Below are 13,650 nucleotides of genomic sequence, written 5' to 3' on the forward strand. Positions count from 1 at the left end.
ATGGCCGATCCATCATCGACCATCACACAGCTAGTCTTCTTTCCGTTGATTTCTGCTCGGATGTACAAAGGCTTATTATGAGCCTTCCCCTCTTCTGGGAGATCCTCGTCGGTAAATGTGATTTCAGCCTTCTTTCGGGCCATAATTGCTCCCACTAGCGCTGCCGGCTCAGTATCGGTGGAAATGACCAAATTCTGCAACTCCTTCATCAAATTTTCACGATGGTATTTGGAATGGCATAAAACTTCCCAGACCGTGGACTTAGCTTGTGTCTTCTTCAACTGCTCAAGAACTTGGTCGTCGGACTTAGGAGCCGACCCTTCTCCAATCTCAGTCTCTACCATTGGTGCCTTTCCCTCGGCCACACGACCTGATCTCGTCATTACCGTAATTTCCGGCTCATCATCCGATTCGTCCCAAATGTTAATAGGAACCCTTCGATTGGAATCCTCCTCGTCCGAGGAACTCTCCCAAATGTCCACGACCATTAAATCCATGATGTGAGGAACACTCGGATTCAGGAAAAAGGGATCCGCCGATCCGTACAAAGCCCAACCTATCAACTCATCATAGTCACGGAGGGACACCCGGCTCATCCTCCTTGCGGCCAACGGAATAGCACCTCGTTGTATGCACATAAGCTGCACCTTATCGCTCATTGTCTCATTACACTGCTCATAACGGTGCCTCCACCTTCTAGCATAATCCACAAAATGTTCCTCGGGGAATTGCCTTATCCTGTCCAGATCGTCCAGGGATCCCGTCCATGGAATGTACATTTCATATCTCGCCACAAAGGCATTTCGGAGCGGTATCCAATGACCCATCTCCTCCTCTGATAGACCCTGATGCCACAATAAGGCTTCACCCATCAAGGTTTCCGGAAAATGTTCATGCAACTCACACTGCGGAAATCCGGCGTCATACATATGATTGCGAAATATCCTCGTATGCTCCACAGGATCCTGGTATCCACCATACCTAGGCATTGCTAACACCGCATCAGGTGTTTGGTAAGACGGGGAGTCAGGGGTTTGCTCTGCCAGCATCCATACTGTATACTCCTTGATAAATCTTTTCGTCATTGCCGCCCAATCGGTCTTAACATACATCGGAAGTGACATATACCACATCAATGGTTCACCCATCAACGAATTACAAAACAAGCTAGTGATCTCTTCCTCTTTAAAATCCAAGGTTGCCATAGCCGACAAGTAAAAGTGAAGGTGCTGCATAGGGTCCTTATTGCCGTTATATTTGCTCACCCTCGGCAATGGACGCTTGATGGGTCCAATCTGCATCGCAAAGCGCTCCGCAGTTTTATCTTCAGCTCTCTGATACTTTTCAAGAAACAAATCCGACAACCGATCCCAATCGTGCTTGCAAGAGTCGGGTAACGAATGGAACCATTCCAAAGGCTCGCCCACTAGCGAGTGGTGGAACCACTGAGCAATTTCATCTACTCCGAAGGATTCAATAAACATGTTGTGCATATATTCACGCAAGTGTACTTCGGGATCCCTTCCTCCACTAAACAAACCCAAATTTGGCACGATAGTCCGAGATGACCCCTCTCCGGTCTCTTCGGCACTATCCTCGTCATATGGTGCTCCACCATCTGATCCTTCCTCCATTGGTTCGTCCGCTTGTTCCTCACCCAAGAAGGACACATACAAACCATTTCCCACATTGCTTCTTTCGACGGAGTCCAACAACTCCTCTGCATTTTCCTCGAAGGATTCCATCACTACAGTTTCTGTCAGACCAATTCCGATCATGCTTACCCTATGATTAGGCAATGGATTACGCCTAGTGGAAGGGTTCGCTGACGAAGGATCAGCTATCTTTTTCTCCTCAATTAAATCTTGGATTTCGTGCTTCAGCCTCTCACAATTCTCAATTGTATGTCCATAACTGCTGTGGAACTCACAGTACCCTCTAGCCTGAATCTGCGGAGTAGGTTGATCTTTGTTATACGGGGTAAGGGCTTTCAACAATCCCTTTTTCTGCAGACGCTCGAAAACTTTAGCATAGGTCTGATCGAACTTGGCGAACCGCCTCTTTTCAATAGCATTAAGATCAACCACTTTCACTGCTGCGGATTCCGTACTCGCGCTAGGCCCTCCGGCACTATATCCAGACTTTGTCCACTTGGTATAAGCTTTCTTCGGCTCCCCATCACCTTCGACAGTCAAGGCACAACTATACATCTGATTGAAATCCGTGAACGGCATATACCGCAACTCATTCTTGATATACGGCAATGTGTTGCCAACCACCATTCGGATCTGATCCTGCTCGAGCGGCTTTTGTTTCATCACTGCGGCCTCAGCCCTCCATCTTTTCACAAAATCGAAAAAGGATTCCCCAGCCTGCTGCTTAGTGCTCTCTAATTCTTTCAAAGTGACCTCCAGCATGGTGTTAAAGCTATACTGAGCGATGAACGACTTTGCTAATTCCTTCCAATCCCTCTTTGTTACCATCGGCAATGCATGAAACCATGTGAGGGCAGCCCCCTCTAGGTAGGTGTTAAACAGCCCCAGGACTTGATCCTCAGTCAGGATAGTGTGCTTCATCACAGCAACATACTGATTCATGTGAGCGGTGGGATCTCCAGTTCCATCGAACTTTTTCATGTCGGGGAGACGAAATTTCAGAGGCAGAGCTGTTGCCGACAAACAATTCTTCAAGTTATAGAAGTCCTGATTTCCGGAACTTCCCCCACGCAAGTCCTGCACTTCCTGTGTGATGTGTTGCTTCCATTCCTCTTCCTTAGCTTTCTCCTTTTCCAGCTGTTTTCGGATATAATCCTGATAATCCTCCTCATTCCCAAAGCGAGGGCCATCGTTCACCTCATTCTCAGCACGCTTACTACCACTCTTGTTGTCCTTCAGTGCTAACTCAGCTAGCTGGGCCAAGATTGCGGCCAGCTGATCATTGATATTGTTCACAGAATTTTCCAATTCAGCCACTTTCTCGTCGGTTGCAGACATATTGACGGAAGACTGAGTATACCCAGATGAAGGTGATTCAGAAGCCACAACTACTGATTCGGAACTGTCTACTCGCAACTGATCAAACTGTCTGACAAGCCGATTACTCTCGCGAAACCACAACCGCTTAATGATGACGTCTGCGCGAACGGTATCCATTAGTATGTATGCATGATTTTATATGCATGATTCGTGGTGTGTGCGTTTATTTATTTACGATTATAAGATAAGAAGAACAAACGTTAGTTCTATTTACACGTATCACAACATCTCTCTTCCACCCTTATTCCTCCACACACTCGTTGGTCCAGGTCTCTTTCCTAGGATTTTGGTTTGGGGCTCACATTGCGGTCCAGGGGACGCGTGATGCCGTCGATTATTGCGGGAAAGTAAATCATCCATCAGACAATACAATTCGTTTTGACGTATCAACGTTCAGTGACTAAGAAATCGACCAAGTTGGATTGTCCTTTCGGAATAACTCGTCTGTTGTCCTTTTGCGAGACGCATTAATTCGGGTTTTGACTCCCTTTGAGCGCATCTCAGTTTTTAGACGTGGTTCGAGTTATTCTTTTAGTTCAATCGTTCGTTATTGTCGATGACTCGTCCCCTTTTGTTCGCGTGGGTTCATGTCTCGATTTTGGATTACAACGGGATCTTTTGGATCTATCAAGAGACGTAACCACATGTTTATTTAGTGATGGAATCACTTTTGGATTTTATTTTAGGGAACGGACTCATCGCGTAACGCGTTTGTTCTTAGCGTCGAGGATCCGTTTGCTCATTTTAGCTACGTGAAAAAGACGGCGAGTCTTATTTTGAGCGCACGGTAACCTTTCGGTTAGCAACAGTTCGTTGTTCTTCCCAATCCACGGGATATATCATCTTAGTGTGGTTATAGAAAATCAACGTTTCGTTGAATCGCATGCTTATTCAAAGCGAGGACATCACCGTTCTCTTTCCTTTAGGCACGATTTAAGCAAACACGTACATCGGGCCATATTTCTTGCAGTTTTGGTAACGGTCGAAATGATCAAGTCGTTAGTCAAAACCCGCAGTCTCGTCCATATGGCGCAATTATATGGTTTGGCTTAATTCGGCTTCGAGATTTTAAACGGGGTATACGCTCGTCCGAGGCACGTATTCAACGACATTGGTTTATTTTCTTTAACTACTCTCGGTGTTGATATATATCGTAGATTCGGAATGATTTTGGTCGTTTAGTTCATTTTTCTTTTCTTTTATTTTCTTAGTCACCTTTGCGGACACATCCATTTCTCTTAAGAACGACACGAGGCATAACGTAAAAGCTCGTCTTTTATTCGGAAGGGACGGGCTACTTGTGCGAAACTTTTCACATTACGACAGGGTCATTCGAGACAGAAATGTTCTTCGTTTTCGTTTCGTCATGATCTCGTTTTATCCCAACTTTATTTAAAGAATGTGAATAACGGCTACTGTTAATATAGTCTTTTGTATCGAAATGTAACTATCCTCAACACCGAACCGATTCATACTAATACGTGCTTACGTCATAACACATTTCCTGAACATGTGCCTTCGTCGGGACACCGAAAGGGACAAGGCGGGTCGCACATGTTCATTCATATGAGATGACTAAGTCGTCTTTAGTTCAAATTGTTTCGATGTTTTAGGGTAATTAGTATGTCGATTCAAGAGTATATATTAACGCATCGTTTCATTTTCTTTACATACTTTAGAATTAGATACGTATCATGGCGGTTTGAAAACACGAACTGATTCATTTATCACATCAAAAATAGTAACGGGTAATCCTATGGAAACTTCTAAGGCTACTATATGCTGACACGGCTGACCGCGGGACCTCACAGGACCGCACAGATTCGCCCCTAACGAATGGATGGGGACCCTCTGGCGCCTTACTATAAGGGGGAACTTACGCTAGCCTCTTTCGAGCGACGAATGGACTCTCGCTAGAGGTTTCGCGGAAATTACCCAAAGGGTTTGCAATAATGCATATGAATGCATACGAAAAGAAGTAAAACGATCCGTCCCCGTTAAGGGCTTAATACACGCCTTCCGGAATCAAATTTCTCGCTTCCCCAGCAGAGTCGCCACTTGTTAGACGAGGTGCCGCGGCCTAATCTCCCGGGCGGACCGGGGGGTGGACATCCTCATGGCGACGTAAGCGGTGATTGGCGCCGAAAGCAACCAATCGTGGAATCAAGCTGCTCGGCAGGACCGGAGCTCGGAGATATGGAAGAGTCGCCACCCACGAATGGGAAAATGAACACCGATCCCTTGCGGGAGACCGGTGTGGGTTCGGGAAACTTAGGTACGAGCCGAGAAGGGTAGCTCCTTTCCGGAGAAAGGCTACTAGGCACCCCGACATCGCCCGGTTATGAACCACCGGCCTCCTACTCAGCATGTTAGGCGATAACGGACTAATCGTATACTTCTTTAAGTTTTAAAATTCATTTGAAACCCTTTTCTTTCTCTTTTTAGAAACCGTTTTGAGCATATGATATCGAAAAGCCACGTCAGTAAAGAATCACCCATTCATGTTTATACATACACAGAGAGGGGGAAGGAAGAAGTGATTTATTTACGACCGTATTAAATATTATGTCCTGTGTTTATTCTACACTAGCCTATTTCCCAAAAACGGATTTATTTACATGGTTCGTACCTTAATCGCCGTTGGAACGATTCAGGTGCGTTTTAAAACCCCGTTTGATGAAGTTTACCCGAATCGCCGTTGGAACGACTCAAGTATTTGAAAACGTTTGAGATAAAAACCTTTTAATGAGAAAACATGGTTAAACATACAAGTCAATTTTACTTTGTACAAATTCTTTAAGAAAGTGGTTCAAAACTCTATTATTTGCAAGGAAAACGATTTTAATTACAATGTTCGCTTAATCCGTCGTTGGAACGGGCTAAGGTTTTAAAACATGACCTTTTGAGAAGTGATTCGAAATGCTAACAAAATGACTCTATTTATCCAAATTAGGAAACTCTAAAAATTCATTAGTTTAAATTGAAAACTTTCTTTTTGGTGATTTATTTTCCCCACTTACTTAATGGACTCTTTAACTATTATAAGCACAATAAATTAGCATTTACACTCAAATGAAGCCCTTTTGGAACATGGACCCATGAATGGGCCAAAAGAATAAAGAAAATGGTTTTAGACCATATATATATATGTAGGAAGATAAGAAAATAAGATTTTAACCAAAAATCACTATATGTATATGAAGATAATAAACACAATATATCTTATACTTTGAAATGTGAAAATAATAAGTAAATCCTATAACTAAGAAAGTAATACTTATCTAAAAATAATTTAATTCAATAATCACTAAAATAACCCAAATATTCCAAAAAAAACTATACATATATATACATAATTAATATAGTTTAAATATCAAAAATACCATATGCTAATGTCTATTCATTATTTCTCAAAATATCAAGTATCTAATATTTAAATATAACCTAAGTTAATAAAAAAAGAAATACATATATATATATTTATACTTATATTACAAAATAGAATAAAAAGAGATATACAAATATTCTAAAATAAATATATATACTAAAGTTGTAAAATAAGTTGAAAAACATGTATTACATAATTATATGTGTATATACTAAGGATTAAAAGTCTAAAAGTTAAGAAAAGGGGACCGAAATGGCATTTTTTATATTTTGGCAGATTTACCGACGGAAAATCCGTCGGTAAACAGCCTTTAGTGACAGAATTGACAAATTACATCAGCACTCCAATATTTTCCAGATTTATTCAAAAGCTTTAAATTAAATCTAATTCAATCGTTTTGGACTTCCAAACTACCAAAAATGGATCATAGTCGAAAACGGAAGTTCCTAAAACAATGCTTTTATTTTAAAACGTTATTTGGAAATATCTTTTAAATTAAAAAACTTATAATTACAACGTTTTCGACACCCGAACTACCTTTTTATCGGATCACGGTTCGTATTGGGATATCAAAACGAGGTTTTTATTTTAAAACAAAACCGAATTTTATTTAACACGAAACGAAAATTAAATAAATACACTAATTAAATAAAATGTGACAAAATAAATAAATGACTAAATGAATAAAAACTATAGCATAAAAAAATAAATAGAAGGAGAGAATAAATTAAATAAAATAAAGAGTCTAGTCATCGGATAATACCTTTAATTCGGTATCTGACAGTCGAAGCCGATTGATTCCACGAACCGCGAGCTCCCGTTTTTAATGAAAATTTAGTAAAAATTGAACTTAGGAAATTTGGAATTTTTGAGAAAAAAAAATACTTTTCTCAAAAAAAATTCACTCTCTCTCTCTAAAAATGTTTAGAGTGAGAAAGTTTATCCAAAAATCCCTCCAAAAGCCCCCCTTTTTCCACCTTGGGATCCGTGCCTTATATAGGCCCACGGATCCCGGAACAATGGGCGACGCCCAAAAAAATTTGGGCGTCGCCCAACTTTCGTTGGACGATCGCCCAACAATCCTTGGGCGGTCGCCCAACTTTCGTTGGGCGATCGCCCAACAATCCTTAGGCGATCGCCCAACGCGAGGTTGGGCGCCCGCGCCCAACCCTCGTCGGGCGTCCGCCCGACGACCCTCGGGGCGTGCCCTGCGCCGTCGGACGCGTGCACCCCGTGGTCGCCGAGCGCGCGTTCCGCGCTACCGGACGCTCGCACGTCGCGGCCGCCGAACGCGCGCCTCGCGCTGCCAGGCACGTGCGCTCAACGGCCCACAAGGGCGCGCACCGCCAGCGGTCCCAGGCGTCGCTCGGACGTCGAGAGCGTGCCACTCGCGGTGCGTCCGACGGACGCCGCGCGCACGTCTCGAGCCGTCGAGCGAGCGTTCGACCATCGTCGTCCGCGTGCGGGATGCCGTTGCGCGCCCGCGCCGTGCCGTTAATTTTCCTCCGCTTATTATTCTTTATATATTTTTCAAAACTTCCGGAATCAATCGCTTCGACCGTCTTGTTTTCAGGTTTTCGTCACAGGTCCTCCGACTCGGTGTCTACAGTCGTTGGGCGACCGTTGGACGGCCACCCAACATTCGTTGGGCGTCGCCCAACGATGTTGGACGAACGCCCCACATTTGTTGGGCGTCGCCCAACGATCATTGGGCGACAGCCCAACATTCTATGGGCGTTCGCCCAGCAATTGTTGGGCGTCGCTCAACGATTGTTGGGCGACCGCTCAATGATTGTTGGGCGTTGCCTAACGAAGGTTGGGCGTACACGCCCAACCTTGGGATACATGCCTATAAAAGGCACGGATCCCAATACAAATATAGGGGACTCTCTTTTATGGAACATTTTTTTTTTCTAGAGAGAGATTGTTTTTTGAAAAAAAAAATTATTTTCTAAAAAATTTAAATTTGGAAAAAATATAAATATTGGACAAAAATACAAAAAACACCAAAAACCATAACTCGTGTAATTAACCGACTTCGACTGTCAATACCGATTTAGATGTATTATCCGAGGACTAGACTCATTCAATTTATTTATTTATTTATTTTATTTATAGTTTTATTTATTTATTTTATTTATAGTTCTAGTTATTTATTTTATTTATCACTTTTATTTATTCATTCGTATTTATTTAAGTTCCGTCTCATATTAAATAAATATTTGGTTTTGATTTGAAATAAAAAAACCTCGTTTTGAGTCCCAATACGAACCGTGACCCGGTTTAAGGGTAGTTCGGGACTAAAACGTTATAGATCTAGAATTTAAAAATGTTTTTAATTAACGTTTTAAAATAAAACATCGTTTTGGGAGTCTCTATTTTAGAAAATGACCCGATTAGGGTAGTTCGGAGACCAAAATGATAGAATAGATTAGATCTAAGGTCTTTTAATAAATTTGGTATAGAGACTGTTTCTGATATTCTATCATTTCTGTCTTTAAAAGCAGTTTAGCGACGGATTTTTCGTCGTTAAAGCTACTGAAACTTAATAAATGCCTTTTAAACCCTTTTTCTTACCCTTTTTGACATTTGGTCCCATATATATGTATATATAATTATGTAATTTATTTATTAAAATTATTTTGGGAGTATATAACTAATAATTGTTTATTATGTATTTACTTATTTTATATTTGGGTATCACCTATATTAATTTAACTTTGTAAAATATATACATATACGTATAGGTTTTCTTTAAACTCATTTAAGCTATATTAGTCATTATTTTGTGGATTATTTGCTTGGGCCATTTGGGATGACTAATTAATTGACGTTTTTGGGTTATTAAGTAGCATTTTCTATTATCCATATTTAATGTATATTTGGGAAGGGTTATTTTCTATATATTTATTATAAAAACTATTTTGGGTTAAAAGTTATTTTCTTATTATTTATGAACCTTGTTCATTATATTACATGTTTTAATTGAAATTAAAGGTGTGCTATACTTAGTATTATTCTCATTATCATTATTACAAATACATAGTTATAGTATATATTATTTCTTCACTTATTTTTAATCTATAGGTATAATTACCATTTTTACTAAAAATGTATATATATATATGAGGATCAATGTGAGGGAAAATGGGAAAAATGAATCACAAAAAAAAAGGATCTCAATTTGGTTATCTAAATTAAAAAGCATTTAGAGGCTTCCAAGATGTAAATAAAAGTTTTCTCTAACTTCTTTTTTTTATTCTAAATGACTTCCTAAAATGTCATGTTTTGAAACCTTAACCGGTTCCAACGACGGGTTAAGCGAACATTGTAATTAAAAGCGTTTTCCGTAAATAATGAGAGTTTTAAAATCGATTTTTTATTAAGACAGTTTTGTACAAAATAAATGGACTTGCATGCTTAATCACGTTTTCGGTTAAATTTTCTTTTTCCACGTTTTCGAGCACTCGAGTCGTTCCAACGACGATTCGAGTGAAAAGCATGTGAATCCACGGGGTTTTGAAACGTGCTAAATCGTTCCACGATATTTCGAGCACACGGTATTTTTGCTGATCGAGTATGCATATGCTGAAAAGAAAAGATACATAAAATAAACGTGATTTCCTTAGAGAAGGAAAGCATAACTATCTAGTATACAATTTTATCATACAATTTACATTATTATACAGAAATACTTAAATTTGTTTTTGGCGAAACAAGTAATATAGGTTTTTACAAGATAACATGCTACATTCGTATGACATATAAACAGAAATCGAAAAGGTATAACCTAATTTATTCAACATATGAACAAGTATGGAAAAGTATAAAAGATTATATATCAACAAGTATAGAGAATTATATATAAACAAGTATAAACGATATAAACAAAGGATATTCACAAAAGGAATGCCTAGACTAACAATTCGACCTTTGGTTTGATATTGCTGGAAAAGTAAATCCCCAGCAACGGCACCAAAAACTTGATGAGTCTCACGGTGAGACTCACTAAAGGGATAAGTGTACCCCGTCGTTATCAAGTGATAAAATCTAGACAAGTCCAGGTATCGAATCCACATGATTTACTGCTACAAGTATCGAGCTACTCGGTCGTGTGATGTTATCTAGGCTTTAGGGGGTTTGATTTGGTTTTGTTAAGTTAATCTACTCCTAATTGAATTACGCTACTCCTAGCTAAGTTATTCTATTTCTAATTACGTTACTCTACTCCTAATTAAGTTAATCTACTCCTAATTGATCTTTCACTAATGAAATTACCGGAAGGAACATAGGGTGATACGATAATAATGAAGATAGATTGTTAAGGCAATTGATTAAAAACCTAACCCTAGTCACTTGTACTCGAGGCGATTAACCCTACTTATCCTTTTGACGTCCCTAGTTCGTGATTCCTTTGTAAGGTGGAAACTCTAAGGCTCATCAAATTGGGTCTTATCACCGAAGAGGTTGTACTTAGGCTCTGACTAGGTCAGATTTGGCTCGCAATATGTGCCAAGTTAATTTTTGGACTTATGAATGAGTTAAACCAATCGAATAAAACGTAAGACAAAGATTAAATAAATAAACCAATTGAACAGAACAAAAGATAAAATATTATTAAAGATGAAGAAACAATGTCACAAGTATACACTTAGCCTAGGATTCATAGACTGTATCAAGGGATAAACAAATTAGAGAAAGGATGAGAAAATCCCTTTCAAGGAACCTATCTACCCTGCAGGCGTCTTCCTAGGTCTTAAGGACGGACCTTGAACAATCCTCGGTGAGCGGAGCTTCGAAGGTTCTTCAATGGAGGTCGAAGGAGATGGAGGAGGTTGAGAGGATTCTTCAAGGGGGAAGGCTAAGGTAAAATACAATAATGAAAGATGATTACAAATTAAAACTAAGAGTTCTATTTATAGCCGTGGTTTGGGCCCTCGTTTTGACCTAATTCGTTTCCTTTTGCAGGTGGGAAGATGTGGGGTCAATCGTGGTGTCGTGGGGTCGGGAATCAGTCAAAAGACTGATTCCCGCAGGTCAGCTCTCCTACCAATGAACAATTCATACGGTGTGGAACTGACGGATTTAGTTGGTACTCGATTTAGGGTAAACAGGGCAGTTTCTAAGGCATAGCCCCAGAACGTCTTTGGAAGTAATATTGTGCTCATCATGGATCGTACCATATCCAATAAGGTACAGTTTCTCCTTTCGGATACACCATTATGTTGTGGTGTATAAGGAGGTGTCCATTGTGAGCGAATCCCACATTCAGTTAGATAATTCAGAAAATCATCTGAAAGATATTCACCACCTCGATCCGATCGAAGTATCTTAATTTTCTTTCCTGTTTGATTTTCTACTTCATTCTTGAAGCATTTGAATTTCTCAAAAGCTTCCGACTTGTGCTTCATCAAATAAACATAACCATATCTAGAATGGCCATCTATGAAGCTAATGAAGTATCTGAATCCTCCTCTTGCTTGGACTAACATAGGACCACATACATCTGAATGTATTAATCTTAGAGTGTCTAATACACGCTCACCTTTATTGCTAAAGGGTGTCTTTGTCATTTTTCCTTTTAAACACGCTTCGCATGTTTCCATTGATTCACAATCAATCGAATCTATAAGCCCATCTTGATGTAGCTTAAGCATGCGTCTTTTGTTTATATGGCCTAAACGACAATGCCACAAGTAAGTTGAATTATCTAGTTTATGTCTTTTGGTATCAATTGTGAATAAAATAAATCTTATCATCTAAAACATAAATTCCATTTAATGATATTCCTAAAAAATAGAAAATCTCATTTCTATAAAACTCACAAACTTTGTTCTTTATATATTAAAGCCATCATGAACAAGACAGCTAATAGAAATAATGTTTCGAGACATCTCTGGAACATACAAACAGTTCATTAATTCTATTACAAGCCCGGATGGCAAATTTAAAACATAATCTCCAATTGTGAGTGCTGCAACTCTTGCTCCATTCCCTACTCGTAAGTTTATGTCTCCTTTCTTCAAATCCCTAGTTTGCCTTAGTTCCTGCATATTTGTACAAATATGAGATCCACATCCGGTATCCAATACCCAAGATTTAGACTGTGAAATTGTATTGATTTCAATATAGAACATATCAGATGTAGAAGCACCGTCTTTTCCCTCCTTGAGGGAGGCTAGGTACTCCTTGTAGTTCCTTCTCCAATTCAGGAGCTCTCTTCCTTATTCTAAACCCTTCATCAGAAGCCATTAATCTCTCAACACGGGTTTTGTTTTATTTGTTTATTAACCATTCTCTACTTCTTTAAAAAAAATTGAGATGTTATGTATAAATTGTTGTGCTTTCGATGATTTTTATTCCATGAATAAGAACAAGTATTCTCTGAAAGAATAGAAGTTGTTGGAGATTTTGAGTAAATTGCAATTGAAGAAGGGGGAAGAGAATCGGGTAACTTAGAATTGCCTGGAAATGGTGTTTTTATATCATAAATCGATTCAATGAATAATGAATCTTTTATTGTATTTTTGATGAATTGTTTATTAATTAGTTAGTTGATTGTTGGAATATTTAAAGAATGATGTGATCCTCCTTCATTCCACATGCATCATAACAATGTCGTCACCATCATTAAGGCATTGAATTAGAGGGATTTAGAATATAAGAAGAAAAAGCAAAAACAAGGGTTTCCATGTCCGGGTTCTTAATGGAGATGGGACAAGTAGAGAGATAGGCAGGGAGAGAGACCATCAAGGAGGGAGAGGGTAGTATTTTATATTTAATTAAAGGGTATTTTTATAATTATATATTAGTTGAGTGTATTGTAGGTCCTAACATGTAATAATTAACATAAAAAGTGTGAATTTGCCAAAAAAATAAATATAAATTATAAAAACACCCCCGAATTACATTTAAATTATGCAGAGATTTCTGCCTCTATGCTTGTAGCCGACAGGAGACTGTCGGCTACGGGAGGTCACCGGCCGGCGATGGTATGTCCCCGACCGGCCACCTTGCGCAGAAGCAAAAGTTTCTGCTTTTGAACCTTAAAATGGCAGATGAAAGTTTCAGAAACCGGAACCAATTTAAACCAAAAGATACATATTGCAAATAATAGGAAAGACTTTTAAAACCATTCAAAAATTACCTTCTAGGTTGTTATCCAGTTTGTATACGGTAAAATTCTGAGCACAGACGAACAAAATACCCGAACAGCAATCCGAACCC

The sequence above is a fragment of the Euphorbia lathyris genome, chromosome 2, assembly GCF_963576675.1.
Source record: "Euphorbia lathyris chromosome 2, ddEupLath1.1, whole genome shotgun sequence".
Taxonomy (NCBI): domain Eukaryota; kingdom Viridiplantae; phylum Streptophyta; class Magnoliopsida; order Malpighiales; family Euphorbiaceae; genus Euphorbia; species Euphorbia lathyris.